Consider the following 17,109-nt stretch of genomic DNA (forward strand, 5'->3'; position numbering starts at 1 on the left):
AGAAGTCAGGGCTCTTCAGCTTGGAAAAGAAGTGGCTGAGGGGAGATATGCTTGAGGTCTATAAAATCCTGAGTGGTGTAGAATGAGTAGAAGTGAATTGATTAGGAGAGAGAGGAGAATCCAGCGCAGAGAGGCTGCTGTCATCAAGTCCAATCTCAGGAGCCCATTTGCAGGCATTGCCGTGGCTGCCCCTGCCTATCGTCGTTTTGGGGGCTTGGTGCCCTTTAACATCCAGCGACACTGTGGCGTGTGGCCACAGGATGCAACCACAGGGCACAGCCTATAGGGCATTTCCAAAGGGGCATGCCATGCCCCTTAGGAGCACAGCAGGAGTTATATACTTTTTCTTTTTTTTTTATTGAACTTAATTTCTGGCTGAGGATTTCCATAGACAAGCGAAAAGTCAAGACCAAAGGTACTGTTCCTACTGTCTCAGTTACTGTGGGTCCCATAGATAAACATGTGCTTCCAGGAGGGTTACTATCTACTTCCTCTGGAGGAATTGCCTTGGGGTCATCTTCGACTCCTCCCTCTCCTTCTCTGCACATATTCAACAGATTACTAAAACCTGTCGTTTCTTCCTTTATAATATCGCCAAAATTCGCCCTTTCCTTTCTGAACACGCTATCAGAACCCTCACCCACACTCTCATCACCTCTCGCTTAGATTACTGCAACTTGCTTCTCACAGGTCTTCCACTCAACCACCTCTCTCCTCTTCAATCTGTTCAAAATTCTGCTGCACGACTAATATTTCGCCAAAGTCGTTATGCCCATATCAGCCCTCTCCTGAAGTCACTTCACTGGTTCCCTATCCGTTTCCGTATAAAATTCAAGCTCCTTCTTTGAATCCTATTGATATTGCTGCAGGTACAGCAGTTTTGGATGTGGGAAAGCAGAATGTTTCCTTGTCAGATTTATGGCAGGCATTGTGTGTGTGTTGGGGGGTTCTTCCGGGGAACTATTGCACGTGTGTGTTCTTTTTCTAAGGATGTTGTGTCAAAATTTAATAATGTGGATGTTAATTTAAAAATTCTACAGAAGCAAATTACTAAATTGGATTCACGGGTTTCTACTCTGCAAGCAGTTTCTTCTTCAGCTATTAAAGATTTGCATATTATTCATTTAAAATTGGAGATGCTGGAGAATGCAGGCAAACCTTGACTTGTGGTTTTTAAAATTTTCCTTGTTCTCATTTATCTGCAGAAATTTTTCTTAGAAAATATTTTAAAGAGATTTTGCTTCTCTCTGAAGCAGATTCATTGGTTATCTCTAATTGTTATTATATTCCTACTAAATCTGTTATTAGTTGCTCAGATAAACAGGCTATTGCTGGTACCTTAGCTCAGCAAAGCTTAAACCTGACTGAATTTCTTGGAGACAACCGAAAATACTGCAACCAGACCCACTTTATTGGTGACGTTTTTTTACAGATAAAGATAAAAAGGTTGGTATTGAGAACTTACTTTAAGAAAAAAGATATTTCTTTTTGTGGAGCTAGAGTACAATTGTTTCCTGATGCCTCTTGGGTGACATGGGTTCGAAGGGAAGCTTTTCTTTCACTGAAGTCTAGGGTCTTGACTTTGCTACATTTTACCTTAAGTTTCCCTACAAATGTTTAATGACTTTGCAGGGTACTCAATATGTGTTTTGTGACCCTACTTAATTAGAAAAACCTTTGTCTGACCACTCTATGCAATAAGACTCTGGATAGAAAGGGGTTAATTAATTATACTGTACCATGATGTGAAGAGGGTTATATCTCTTTTTGATTATTTTGTATTTTTATTACTTGATTTATTTCTTTTTTCTCTCCGTGAAGCGGGCTAGGTATTAATAATTTGATTGTTTAATCATGTATTTTCTTTTGAAATGTGCCTCTGAGGTTAATTTCTGTTTCTGCTTATATTATTTCATATATACAATAATAAAAAAGTACAAACACTAGGGGAGACTCGATAAAGTTACATGGAAATACTTTTAAAGCAAATAGGAGAACATATATTGTTTTTACTCAACGAATAGTTAAGCTCTGGAACTCATTCCCAGAGGATTTGGTAACAGCAGTTAGCATATCTGGGTCTAAAGAAGGTTTGGACAAGTTTCTGGAGGAAAAGTCCATAGTCTGCTATTGAGACAGACATGGGGAAGCCACTGCTTGCCCTGGGATTGGTAGCATGGAATGTTGCTAGTATTTGAGATTCTGAATGGAATGTTGCTACTCTTTGGGGTTCTACATGGAATGTTGCTACTCTTTGGGTTTCTGCCAGGTACTTGGGACCTGGATTGGCCACTGTTAGAAAGATGATACTGGGCTAGATGGACCATTGGTCTGACCCAGTATGGCTACTTGTGTTCTTATTGTGGATATGCTGAAAACCTGACTGGCTGGGGTGCCTCCAGGACCATGTTTGGGAATCACTGGTTTAGTAGCTGGATGGTGATGACCTAGAACAGGGAATGAGCTTAATGAGTAGATATAGGTGTGAGGCTTTCTAGCACTGGGACAGTCCCTTCACCAAGGAGTTCTAGGTCATTTTGGACTCAACGAAAAAGCTTGTAATATTTTTATTCAATGCCTTGAAGTATGAGGCACTAGGCACAGAACAGAAAGGCTGTAATGCAGCTCTAAAAAGAAAATAGGAAAGAACAGCAAGTTGAGTAGAGTTGTAAATGTTTTACTGGGCATAAGAGTAAGAAACTTTAGTGAAAATTGTAATATTTTAGTGCTTGATTGAGATATTACTGCTGAGTAAGCCTGAGTCTATTTGAAAGTGTGAAAGTTTGATGGAAAAGGTGCAGCGAAGGGCGATTAAAATGATAGCGGGGATGGGACGACTTCCCTATGAAGAAAGACTAAGGAGGCTAAGGCTTTTCAGCTTGGAGAACAGACGGCTGAGGGGAGACATGATAGAGGTATATAAAATAATGAGTGGAGTGGAACAGGTGGATGTGAAGCATCTGTTCATGCTTTCCAAAAATACTAGGACTAGGGGGCATGCGATGAAACTGCAGTGTAATAAATTGAAAACAAATCAGAGAAAATTTTTCTTCACCCAACGCATAATTAAACTCTGGAATTCATTGCCGGAGAACGTGGTGAAGGCGGTTAGCTTGGCAGAGTTTAAAAAGGGGTTAGACAGTTTCCTAAAGGACAAGTCCATAAACCGCTACTAAATGGGCTTGGGAAAAATCCACAATTCCGGGAATAACATGTATAGAATGTTTGTACATTTGGGAAGCTCGCCAGGTGCCCTTGGCCTGGATTGGCCGCTGTCGTGGACAGGATGCTGGGCTCGATGGACCCTTGGTCTTTTCCCAGTGTGGCATTACTTATGTACTTATGTACTTAATTATAATCTGGATTATTTAATTGGTTAAATATAGACCTAGTGGTTTAAGGTTGTGAGAGGCAGTTAATTTAGGTATTATTTGAGCTAGCATGGCACAAAACAAAAATTGATGCTATAATCTAAATGGCAATTTTTATTTAGAGGTACAGAAACAGAGCTGTAATATAACTTAGACCTGACAGAAAGTGATATTAAAATGCAACTGAAGCAGTTTCTGAGTAAAGAAAGTAATATTTTCCACAGATAAAGCCAAATTGAATTTTTATTGTTTACTGGCTGTGGTTTAGAATGTTCGTAGTGTATTCCTGGGCTCAAAAGAAAAACACATTTAAAGATAATAGCACTGAAAATACAGAGAACTGATTACAGATCTGCTAGAGATTTTGATATTGTCAGTATTATATAGTAGCTTCACGTAGGTTGGACAAGAAGATAAAATTCTCACATTGCTCTTTTTGAGTACAGAAGTTTAAAGGGAGATGGGATGTGTTTTTTTTTTGTTTGTTTTTTTGGGGGGAGTTGGGGGTTTTCTTTCATAAAAATTTGTTATAAATTATAGACGTTACTATTTTGTGTTCTACTTAGTATTTTAGGGGTTTACGAATTATTGATACTTTATTGCTATTTATTATTGCTTGCAAATGTTGTTGTGATTGTTTTCTTCTTGGATTTTGTATTGTCTCTACTACTACTACTATTAAACATTTCTATAGCGCTACTAGACTTACGCAGCGCTGTACAAATTAACATGAAAAGACAGTCCCTGCTCAACAGAGCTTACAATCTAAATTGGACAGACGAACAGACAGCTAGGGGTGGGTCTCTAATCTATATACACAAAATGCACCTCCAACGTTCCAATGAAGCCTCAAGCCAGATGAGGCGCCCGAGATATCCGGTTTGACGTCGAGGGCGGGGTGGCGAAGGCACAACACGCGACTCACACAGATTCAGTTACAGCAGCGCTGCGGTGAGAGCGCTGCGAACTTTCATCGCTAAATCGCAAACAAGTGAGTCACTGAGTGAGGGAGGGATAGAGGGAGGGAGGGGGGGTTGCAACTCAGAAGGAACGGACGGAGGGGGGGTCTGGAACTCGGGAGGGAGGATGGGGGGGGGGGGATTACCCTGCTAGCGCCCGTTTCATTTTTTCCCGAAACGGGCATTTCTTACTAGTTACTGTATTTAATAAAGACTTCTTTAAATAAAAAAAAATTCTCACTGAATTATGGCAAGGGCTGGTTACCAATAACATAGAAGCAAGTGTCTAGAGTGAAAGACATACCTAGATGGAGAAAAGGTTAAATATATAGTGTTCTATCATTGCAAAGTATTACTTGTGCTAGGCTTGACAGTCAGTTTAAAACAGAGTATAGAACATTACTATGAGAAGACTCAGAACTTTTGATCCAAAATCTTCTTTACTGCAGTAATCAAACAAGGAACAATAACTTACAGTTCAGATAGGCCGAACAAGAGTTTTTGCCTTGCAAATTAGGAGTCTGTTCTCAACCAGCTCATTCTCCATGCAAGAGAGGCTCGGAGGTTTCAGTAACACGCTGAGTAGTAATGCTGTTTATACTTTATATTGGTAAAATCTTGATAGAATCACAGTGAACTTGAAAGGGTCATGCAACAAAAACACAGCATAGGCAGTTTCAGTTCAAGAAGAAACATGTTGCAGACTAACATTTTTACAGACCTGATGGAGGAGGGGGGCTACTTGCCCACCATGCTTAGAGAACAAGGCTTGCCAATAGAAAGAGCCCCATAAGACAGAGGAAGCTGGACATGTGCTCCGAAACAGCCTATTACAGGGAACTCCTAGACTACAGGGACTTGTAGTTCTACAACCCTATTACTCCCCACCTGGTATCGGTAGATACCACTATTTAATTTTCCAAACTATCAATATTATAAGCATGCAAAGTGCATTAATAAAGCTGGATCTTGTTTGTTTCAAGTTCTCTGTCATTCAGGTAACTTCTATCGAACAGTCTCACACTTCTAGCCTTCCAGACCACACCCAATTACTTCTCTTAGATCACAAATAACAGTCGGACAAAGATAATTGTCAAATGTGGCAAAAACATTGGCCACAGCTTTATTTAACAAACATCATCTAAAGTTGTTATAACAATTCATATCACATAACTGGATAGTATAGTAAACGTATTATTTGCACCAGAGGGGTCTTTAACCAACTTTGAATGGTTAGCCAGTAGCAGATTAGCCCAGCTTATCAAGAATAAAATATTGACAGCATCAGCAAAGGCGTGACCTGTGTGTAACCCTTCTCCAACAGGTTTACTTCATCAAGCCTTATGTAGGGCGCCACCTTTGTGTAGCCCAGGTTTCACATCTACTGGCTCAGGTCCAAAACCCCAACCTGGGTCACAGGGATAAAAGCACTCTCTTTCCTACAGTCACGGTGTTACAGGGGACCACACACACACACACCACACTCAAGTCCAAATTTGCATTGCAGTTGAGCTTGGAAGTGAGTCAATGGTCCAGAATAGAGATCCGAGGCTTTGGGAACTTAAAAGAGATGTACTAATGGTACTTCCTTCTCATTCCAGGAGCAAGCATCCTTGCGCACACCAAAAGAATCACTCTGTACTCCAAGAGTTGTATTTAATGTAAAATAAGTTTCCTGAAACTTCTGCAACCAGCAGACAAACTCTTCAGAACTCTGTATGTACATTGTCCACCTAATATTATTTGTGATGATCTTATCCACTGCACGTCACTCTTTGAGTACTCCGAAACTGTACATATTTACCCAGGTTCCTGTTCTTTACCCATCCTATTGTGCCAGCAACAAACCCAAGGCTGCTTCTGTTACTCCTGATACCAATCCAACTACCTGGGGCACAGACTTTTTAGGCTGTCCTTCTTAAAGTGATGCACCTCGCAGGGCTGCACCTTGGCCTTCAACAGGCTTCCGCTGCTCTGGGTCCCAGTTCCAGGCTGGATTCCCCTTAGCCACCTGAAGCCCTGTCTCCCTCTGATTTGCCACTTAGAGGGGCAGCACTTACTCCTTTACTCAGTGCTCTCAATGGCCCTCTGACACAACTTTCTGGTCCTGTAAACAGGGAGGGGGGAGTGGAGTTCAGTGGCGTTCCTAGGGCGGCTGACACCCGGGGCGAATCGCCAATGCGCCCCCCCCCCGGGTGCAGCGCCACCCCCCCTGGTGAAATGACACCTTCTCCCCCCCCCCCCCCGGCAAAACGACACCTCCCCCTGGCGAAACAACACTCCCCGGGTGCATTTTTACCTGCTGGGGGGGGGGGGTGCCGCATGCCTGTCGGCGTCGCTCGTTCCATGCTCCCTCTGCCCCGGAACAGGAAGTAACCTGTTCCGGGGCAGAGGGAGCACGGAACGAGTGGCGCCGACAGGCGCGTGGCACCCCTCCAGCGGCGTGCACCCGAGGCGGACCGCCCCCCCCCTAGGAACGCCACTGCTGGAGTTGTGAACCTTCCCCCAATCCAGGGGCGTAGCCAGGAAACAGATTTTGGGTAGGCCTAGGCAAGAAGTGGATGGGCATCAAGTGTTCTCCCCCTCCCCCCCACAACAAAAACTATCTCAGCTGGCAGGAAAACTCTTCTTTCCACCTTGGCAGTCTGCAGCACGTGTGCACTGAAAACTGAGCAGGTGCTGGTATTGTAGAGAGTAGCATTTTCGATACCATCAGGGGGAAGTTTTCAGCTGGCGGAGCTTGGGATTCCCACCAGCTACCACTAAATGTGTGCTACTATTGGGTGGGCCTGAGTCCTAAGTGGGTGGGCCCTGGCCCACCTGTGGCTACGCCACTGCCCCAATCTCCTAGAGGGATAGATGCTGGGAATCTTCATCTGGTGGAGCTTGGGGACCCCAGCCAGCCACATCACTGCTGTGCTGCTGCTGGGTGGGCCTGAACCCAAAATGAGTGAGTCTGTGCCCATCCAGGCCTATCCACGGCTATACTGAAGGAGTGGAACGCCGGATGCTGCTCGAATACTATGAATACTACTGAGCAACAGGACAACCTCATGTTTTTGTGCCTACTGATGGACTTATACTTATGCACTCTACCTCTGCTTTTGGCTGTTTAGCCACACCTTATCACTGCACTGGACATTTGTGCCTTATCCAGTTTTACTGTTTACTAACGAAAGAAGTTTGCTGTTTACTAATGTAAAGATAGAATGCAGGGCTATTAGACATATAGCTTGTAACAGTAGTTTGCAAGGCCTATACAAGACCAGCTTGCATGTAGCAGCGCCATCTGAATAGACGACCTTGGTGGGTGCTGACACCCCGCCCTGCATTCCTGAGCCGAACGAACCTTATCTCCTGTTCTAGAAAGGAGCATTGTGTGTGTGAAGAATAAGCTGCTAAGTTTCGTTTTTCTTGCCAGTATCATTTCAGTGTTATGACGTGTGTACGTACTGGGACTACAATTTTGTACTGTAAGAACTACAAATGTTTACTGCGCATGTCGGTTGTGGCGTGTAAGGGGCCAAATGCGCAGGCCCAGTAGGGGAGTATAAATGTAAGTGTCAGATGATTTATGACACACAGTGTCCCGAGACTACTCGGTGCTGTTCACTTGCTAGCAATAAAGTTGCCTTGTTTGGAACCAAAATTTGCCTTTCGTCTCCTGATTCCCCACCTGTTTCATTGGCGACCCAGATGGGACAGAAGTAGAAAGGGGAATCGGATTATATTCTTCCCCTCCCCCACTGCGGTCGGATCAGGTCATCGACCCCCACCCGAGAAGGTGGTGAGTGGCCACCGCTGATTTCAGCGTCCATCTCCCGGAGGAGGGCCGATCAACTCCGCCTGACTGTAGAGGGGGCTGTGTGGTTCCGACAAGGCACCTTTTTCCATTTCAGAGAGAAGCGTACGACGGCGCGGCCTGCGACCCCGGCGGACAGGCGAGTATACTCTACGTAGTGACCGGCCCAGTAAGGACCGAAGAAGAGGCGTGATCACCCTCTTTTAGCCAGTGACTAATACGGACTATTGGTATACGACTAGGTCCCGAAACTCACTAGGCTCCGACGACGAAACCGAGCGGCGAACGGGAGGGTTTCTTGTGGCGTATGAAAGTGTGTGAATGGGCTTGCAGTTCCAGGCCGGGCGACCGCGTCCTGGTCAGGCCGAGTGTTGACCCTTCTGTGTCTGGTGGAACGAGACCCCTTACTCCTCCACCGCCCCTTTCCCCCTTTGTCCGTCACCTGTCCTTTGGCACTCAGGTTAGGATGGGCGGGGGTGGGTCTTCACCGTTAGATTTAATGACGGAACACTTTAGCGAAGTGTTCGACCTAGATAAATGTAGCAGGGCCGGGATGATACAGAGATGTCAATTTATGTGGCCAGGGCTAGGTATTGCTGGATGGCCCCCGGAAGGGTCATTCGAGTATGAAAAAGTGGCGGCGGTCATGAATATTGTTATAGTCGAGGGAAACCCAGGCTGTCCCGAGGACATTCCATACATAGAAGCGTGGTTGGATGTAGTCCGGGATCCGCCGGCTTGGGCCCAACGAAAGGTAGAAAAGGCCGCCCTCATGTTGGTAAAGCAGAGAAAAGGCCGGAAAACTAAACTTAAAACCCTGCCGACCCATGCCTTCGCTCTCCAAAGCTCGGCAACCGCTGCCGTCCCGAAGGCCGCAGGGACCGCCCCCATACGGCCTACCGCCCCTAGCGCTGAAGCCACTGAGACCACGCCCCCTGCTACCATTGGTAAGGCAGGAGCTACGCCCAGTACGACCAACACACTTTCTAGAATGAAACCCCCAAAGAAAACCCCAGGGAAAGTTCAGGGTTTGCCCGAAAAGAAGCTTCCAAAAGCCCCGGTACTTGCTACGGCGGAAGCATACGAAGATGACATCGCGCCACCGCCATATGCCCCGATATACCCCGACATCGCGAGCCTGGAGGAGGGCCCGGATAACGCTGAGGCTTCCGGGTCAGAGTCGGATGCCGGAGAGATGTCCCGTCCAGACTCACCTGAGTCACCTGGCCCCGCAACCATACGGAAGAGTAAACGGGTTGTGAAGAACATTACTCGATTCCCTCAATCGAGTCCGCGCAATGCCCTCCCTTCGAGCAGGAAAGGGGGAGCCACCCACTTATTTCCAGTTCGACAATCTACCACCTATACCCCTAACCCGGTGGAAGGGGGGGGCCAGCCCATTGAATCAACAGTTTATAGCCACGTTCCCTTCTCAAGTGCCGACTTGTATAACTGGAAATTGCATGGGCCGTCCTACGACCAGAAACCCGAGCAGTTGGTAGAGCTGGTGGAAGGCATTATATACAGTTATAATCCGACTTGGGGAGACCTTAGGCAGTTGAGCGCCCACATCCTGACCACTGAAGAACGCCGCCTTTTGCAACAAAATATGGAGCAAGCCGTCCGGGATGCGAACCCTGCCCATGCCAACTTACAGAACCTAATAGAGACGGAGGCGCCCATCGCTGCCCCTGCGTGGGACTACCGAACCGCTGAAGGCCAAACCCTTATCCGCCGATACCAGCAGGCGTACCTGGCCGCCTTAAAGAAAGGGAAGCAGAAGGTTACCAACATGGGGAAAATCCACAGTGTAGTCCAACAAAAGGACGAGAGTCCAGGGGACTTCCTTGAACGACTTATGGAGGCATTCAGACGGCACAGCCCGATAAATCCCGAAGACCCTAAGAACCTCCCAACCGTGGTTATGAGTTTTGTTAGCCAGTCAGCACCGGATATACGAAGAAAGCTACAGAGAACGGAGGGGTTCGAAGGGATGAGCCTCAGCCAACTGAAAGCTATAGCTGATCGCGTATTCGGATATCGCGACCAGGAAGAGAAGACGGAGGCCCGAAAGGAATCGACCAGGCGGATGCGGGAGAAGGCAGATGTGTTGGCCACGGTGCTGGAAGAACGGATGAGGTCTAGACCAAAGGGGAGGGGCAGAAGAACAAGAGGAACGCGGTCCCCCATAGGACGTAACCAGTGTGCAAATTGTCGACAAGAAGGACACTGGTGGGCTGATTGTCCAGAGGAGATACGGGACAGCCCGAGAGAAGAGGAACCATGGGACCGGCAGAGAGAGGAGGAGACGGGCGACCGTACAGGGGCCCCCAGACGAGGCCGGGGAAGGGGCCGAAGAGATAGAGGACGGGATGACCGGAGGGAATGGCAGATGGCTGTGGACGCTACCCGAGACAGCACAGCATGAAGAAACCGGGAGGGCAGAGTCCCCACTGACCCTCTGGTGGAAATTCGGGTGGGGACAGAGTCTATGAAGGCCTTACTAGACACGGGGGCCCAGCGATCTGTTATCACCACCGCCATAGCCCCAGCCACGAAAGAAACTATACCAATTGTGGGAGCCTCCGGGAAATCCCTTGCGGCCCCCCTCCTCAAGGAGCGCCAAGTCCAGATCGGAGGGACGATGGTGTCTCATCAGTTCATACACATCCCTGGATGCCCAGTCCCCTTGATTGGTCGGGACCTGCTCTGTAAGCTCCAGGCCACCTTGAAGTTCAAGACCACGGGTGAAGTGGAAGCTCGCTTTGAAGATCGGCCAGTAACACTTATTTGTCCAGTAAGAGAAGAATGGAGACTACACGCTCCCTCAACTGTAGGACCTGGCGACTGCCGTTACGACCAGAATACCTCTTTTGCCCAGCAGAGGCGAGCCATAATGGATGAAGTGCCTGATGTATGGGCAGAAGTGAACCCCGGAGGACTGGCCGTTAACGCTATCCCCATCTGGATTGAGCTCAAACCGAATGCTCAAGTTGTCAACCAAGGACAATACCACGTCCCCTATGCAGCCCGGCATAGTATGCACACTCATCTACAGAAACTCCTTCAACAGGGGGTTCTTAAACCAATCAGATCCGCATGGAATACCCCATTGTTGCCCGTTAAGAAGCCAGGAACATCCGAATACAGACCCGTCCAGGACTTGAGGAAAGTCAACAACCAGGTAGCCGACATAGTCGCCCTCGTACCAAACCCCTACTCCATCTTAGCCCAAGTGCCATCCCAGACCAAGTGGTATAGTGTCATTGATCTGAAGGACGCCTTCTTCTCCATCCCCCTTGCTGCCGACAGCCAGAAGTTGTTTGCCTTCACGTGGGAAGACTTACAGACGGGAACCAAGCAGCAATATACATGGACCCGGCTTCCTCAGGGGTTCAAGAACTCCCCCACCCTCTTTGGTGACCAGCTTGCCCAGGACCTGAAAACGTACCAGGACGAGTATGGGCCGGTCGTCCAATACGTGGACGACCTGTTGGTGGCCCGTGAAACGTACACGGACTGTGCAGAAGCTACCCTTTACCTCTTGAAAACCCTGGAAGCCCAGGGGTACCGGGCCAGTCGCAAAAAGGCCCAGATATGCGAGATCGAAGTCGAGTATCTGGGGTTTCGCCTCCGAGAAGGAACCCGAAGGCTCGGTACCCCCCGAACCCAAGCTATCCGCAACCAACCCACTCCTGCAAATAAGAAGGAACTACGGGCACTCCTCGGAGCCGCTGGATATTGCCGCATTTGGATCATCAACTTTGCCATCCTGACCCACAGTTTGTATGCCAAACTGAAAGGACCTGAACTCGAGGGCCAAAATCTCCGGTGGGAGAAAAGCGAACTGAAAGCCCTTCAGGACCTTAACGATGCCCTTGTGGCCCCACCAGCGCTCGGACTGCCAGATGTGACTAAGCCGTTCCACTTGTTCATCGACGAAAAGAAGGGATTGGCACTTGGAGTCCTCACCCAACTGGTCGGCACCTGGCAACGCCCTGTAGCATACCTCTCCAAGGGCATGGACAACGTGGCACGAGGATGGCCGGGCTGTCTCCGAAGCATTGCGGCGGCCTGTCTGCTGATACACGAGGCCAATAAACTCACGTTTGGCCAGACACTCTTTGTGACCACACCCCACACCATCCGCGGCCTACTCGAGAGCCATGGACCTAGATGGATGACCAACTCCCGATTGGTCAAATACCAAGCCCTCCTGTGCGAAAATCCGGAGGTGCGGATCCTGGACACAACCAACCTTAATCCCGCCACCCTCCTTCCGGCCCCTGAATCACCACTCCACGACTGTGAGGAGGTAATGGCCACTGTGCACTCGAGCAGACCTGACCTGAAGGACCAACCCTGGCAAGGGGGCATCACCCTTTTTACCGATGGAAGCAGCCAGGTGATAGAGGGAATTCGAAGAGCTGGCTATGCTGTTGTGTCTGAGGACCACGTGATCGAGGCTATGGCTCTGCCGCCCGGAACGTCAGCCCAGAAGGCGGAACTGATAGCTCTCACCAGAGCCCTCCAGTGGGCTGAAGGAAAAGTTGTTAACATCTACACAGATTCCAAATACGCTTTTCTCACCCTCCAGGTGCATGGAGCCTTGTACAAGGAGAGGGGATTTCTGACAGCTGAGGGGAAAGGACTTGCAAATGCCGCTGAGATCTGCCAGTTACTCGAGTCAGTATGGAAACCGAAGAAGGTGGCTGTGATGCACTGTAGGGCCCACACTGGGAGAACGGACCCTATCGCCCGGGGAAATCAGCGGGCAGACGACGCTGCAAAAAGGGCAAGTCAGCTCCCCCACCCCTCTCACCCTTCTGACCCCGTACTCGTCGTCCAGCTCCCTACAGAGACCCCTATCTACACCCCCCAAGAAACGGAGTGGGCCCAACAAGAGGGTCTGGAGTCACGCAATGGCTGGTGGATACTACAGGATGGGCGCATATGGATACCCGAAGCCTTGGCCTGGACGGTGGCCAAGGAGGCTCACGACCGCACCCACCTGGGCAGGGACGCCCTGGGGCGCTTACTTGAGAAGACCTACTACATCAACAAACTATCCCTGTGGACCAAAAACACTTCCAGCCGATGCGCAACTTGTGCCCGGAACAACCCTCGAACGGGGCCCGGCCCTATGCCAGGACATGTTCTCCGGGGCACTAGCCCCTTCCACGTATGCCAGATTGACTTCACACACATGCCCCCGGCACGAGGCTACAAAGCTATCCTCGTCGCCGTGTGTACCTACACCGGATGGATTGAAGCCCAGCCCACTAGAACGGAAATGGCTAAAGAAGTCACCTCCCTACTGCTTCATCAAATCCTACCCAGATACGGTCTCCCCAAGCAAATAAACTCTGACAACGGTCCCGCCTTTGCCAGCGAAGTAACACAACAGCTCAGTACCAGACTGGGCCTCGATTGGAAGTTGCATTGTGCCTGGAGACCCCAAAGCAGTGGAGTAGTGGAGAGGGCTAACCGATCCCTGAAGAACCAGCTAGCCAAGCTATGCCAAGAAGCAAAAGCCAAATGGCCCGACCTGCTCCCACTGGCCTTGCTGCATCTTAGGTGTACCCCCAAGGCTACCGGCCTTACTCCTTACGAGATGATGTATGCTAGGCCACCACCACTACCCTCTTTTCCCGACTCCTTGCAGATACAGGGCGAGAGTTCCTTAGTGAAACAGATGAAAGCATTACAGGAGGTAGTGCAAGACATCCAGCAATACACTGAAAGAGTAGCTCCCTTGGTTCTCACCAGTCCCACACATCGGTTCAGGGTAGGAGATGAGGTCTGGGTAAAAGAGTGGGATGAATCTGACTGCCTAAAGCCCAAATGGAAGGGGCCCTCCCTTGTTCTCCTAACGACCTCAACCGCTGTTAAAATTGCAGGAAGCCCAGTGTGGATACATTGGACCCGACTGAAACCTGCTGCTCCCACTAGCAGCACCCTGAAGCGTTGGACAGCGCACCAACATCCTGACGCTCCATTACGGCTGACTCTAAGAAAGACGTGAACCACCAGATTCATGCCTGCCCAGCAACAGGAACTCAGCTTCTGGACCCACTGCGTTTTTGGCTCTCTGTTTATCGCAGCCTTCATCGTGGGCCTCATTATCTTCTTGCTGCAAAAGCTCGGATACCTCCCACCACATATATAATGCTGACCATCTTCCTTCTCCTGTGTGCAGTCCCGAGCTATCCTGCCACCCTGAGCCTGAATTGCACTGAATGTTTGCGCCTCGTGCGCCATCGTATAGAGGGAGGATATCACCTAGTCACCACCCTCATTCACCAGACGCAGCCCCCGGAAGGCGATTGCCGGCTTCTCCCGACTTGTGCCCTCATCACTCCGAATGGCCTCCAACAGTTCCACAGATGCCTCCAAGGAAATCTCACTATCTGCCATAGCCCTACCAAGCCGAGATACTACAATGTCACCCTCAGCGTAGGACTCCCTGCGTATGTGGCCGGGCCTCCGGGAGTCGAGGGAGATGGCATTCTGTACTACATAAATTCCACTCGCATCCTTGTCGGTGGCATCCAAACTGTAGCAACCCTAACCTTCGACGTCTGTGCCGCCATGGACAAACACCCTTGGTCTCGCAAGTGTGGCAGCCAGAGTTGGCGTAAGACATATGTTAACGACCACAAGTATGTCTGCCCCTTCAGTCCAGACATGAGATGCTGCTCCCCGTGGGTTTGGCTCCCATGTGCCGGCGACACTCGAGCCTCGGGCTGGGACCGAGTATGTGCTTATACGGGAGGAGGATATGCCGGATGCACCGGCCTGGGCGAGTTTCGTCGAGGTTCTGGTAACTTTGTGTCCCTAGACTGGCCCATTCGAGGACACGACATGCCATGGAGAGGGACGTGGGGCCTCGGCATTGACGGCGGAGGAATGGATCCGTTGACATATATTACCATATATCAGAGTCTCGAAACGAAGCCTCCTACGCACTACCAGACTACTGTCGTCGGCTACCAAGACGTATTCGATGAAATCACTCGTGCTGAACAGACCGAGACTAAATTCCCCATTTCCCCAGAAGCCCGGAATATGTTCCTCAACTTGGCTGAAAACATTGCCCTCTCCCTGGGAATTGCCAACTGTTTCGTCTGTGGAGGCACCGACATGGGTGAACAATGGCCCTGGGAAGCGAGAGAGATCCGACAGCAAACATGGGATGCACTCAACACCACCAACATTACCTTTCCCCAGCGGCCGAAGCCGTACGAATGGGCCCTGAGAACAAATATCATAGGTACCCTCTGCGCTAGTCGAGCGCCATCGAAGCGTTACTCTGTACCAGTGGGAGATTCCGCTTGCACGGGGGTTCTTCAGTATAATGGAAGCCGGACGACCTGGTGGCAAACAGACAACCTGCCCGCCCCGGAGCCTATCTGGACAGAACCCACCTTGAACACGACATGGACGTACGGAGGAAACGCCTCCCTCAAGTGGGTAGCCCCGGCGGGCTACTACTATATCTGCGGACGCAGGGCCTATGAACAGCTCCCGGCCCGCTGGTACGGTACCTGTCTCTTGGGCACTGTCCGACCTAGTTTTTTCCTTCTGCCCCTGCGAGTCGGCGAAACTTTGGGTATCCCCCTATACGTGGACAAGGGGCCGGATAGCCCTGCCAGACGTAAACGATCTTTCCCAAGCATCAAGCCCAAAGTCCAAATTGGAGACTGGAAAGACAACGAGTGGCCGCCTGAACGCATCATTCATTACTATGGACCGGCCACATGGGCTGAAGATGGTACATACGGGTACCGTACCCCTATCTACATGCTAAATCGCATTATTCGCCTACAGGCCGTACTCGAAATCCTTACCAACGATTCGGCCCTTGCCCTCAATATCCTAGCTCGACAGAACACTAAGCTCATTACCGCAGTTTACCAAAATCGCTTGGCTCTTGACTACCTCTTAGCCCAGGAGGGCGGGGTGTGTGGCAAGTTTAACCTCAGTAATTGCTGCTTACAGATTGATGACCAGAGCCATGTCATCAGAGAAATAACTGACCGGATGGTCAAATTAGCCCACGTCCCTGTCCAAACCTGGAACAGTGCGTGGGATTGGACGTCCTCCCTAACCAACTGGCTACCAACCTCCGGGAGCCTGCATGGCCTCCTCGTCATGGGTGGCCTGTTCTTGTTGTCCTGCTTATTAATACCTTTGTCTCTCCCCTTGGTTTTCAGGTGCTTCCGCTCCACCATGGAAAGCATCGCTGATCGCCGTGCTGCTGCCCAACTTATGGCTCTCCAGATGTACTCCCCCATTCCCCAGTCTGATGAAGCTGACGATGAAGCACCTTGTGGCTGATGGGCACTTTTCACCTCCTGAGTCACTTACTGAGCCAGTACCCTTGTGCCAGCATAAGACCGGCTACAAAGGGGGGGGGATTCCACTAGGGACCTTCCGTCTCAACCCCGGCGAAGTAACCACCGGCTGCGCAAGGGCTTAGGGCTTGCTTGTTGCCTCCCTCGCTAACTATCCTTGTCCTTTCTTTCCTTTTCAGGGTTCATGGAGGATGGAGGTGATACTCTCCACCAGAATGGATGTTCAAGTATCAAAAGGGGGGAATGAAGGAGTGGAACGCCGGATGCTGCTCGAATACTATGAATACTACTGAGCAACAGGACAACCTCATGTTTTTGTGCCTACTGATGGACTTATACTTATGCACTCTACCTCTGCTTTTGGCTGTTTAGCCACACCTTATCACTGCACTGGACATTTGTGCCTTATCCAGTTTTACTGTTTACTAACGAAAGAAGTTTGCTGTTTACTAATGTAAAGATAGAATGCAGGGCTATTAGACATATAGCTTGTAACAGTAGTTTGCAAGGCCTATACAAGACCAGCTTGCATGTAGCAGCGCCATCTGAATAGACGACCTTGGTGGGTGCTGACACCCCGCCCTGCATTCCTGAGCCGAACGAACCTTATCTCCTGTTCT

The sequence above is a fragment of the Microcaecilia unicolor genome, chromosome 6 (assembly GCF_901765095.1).
Source record: "Microcaecilia unicolor chromosome 6, aMicUni1.1, whole genome shotgun sequence".
NCBI classification, from domain to species: Eukaryota; Metazoa; Chordata; class Amphibia; order Gymnophiona; family Siphonopidae; genus Microcaecilia; species Microcaecilia unicolor.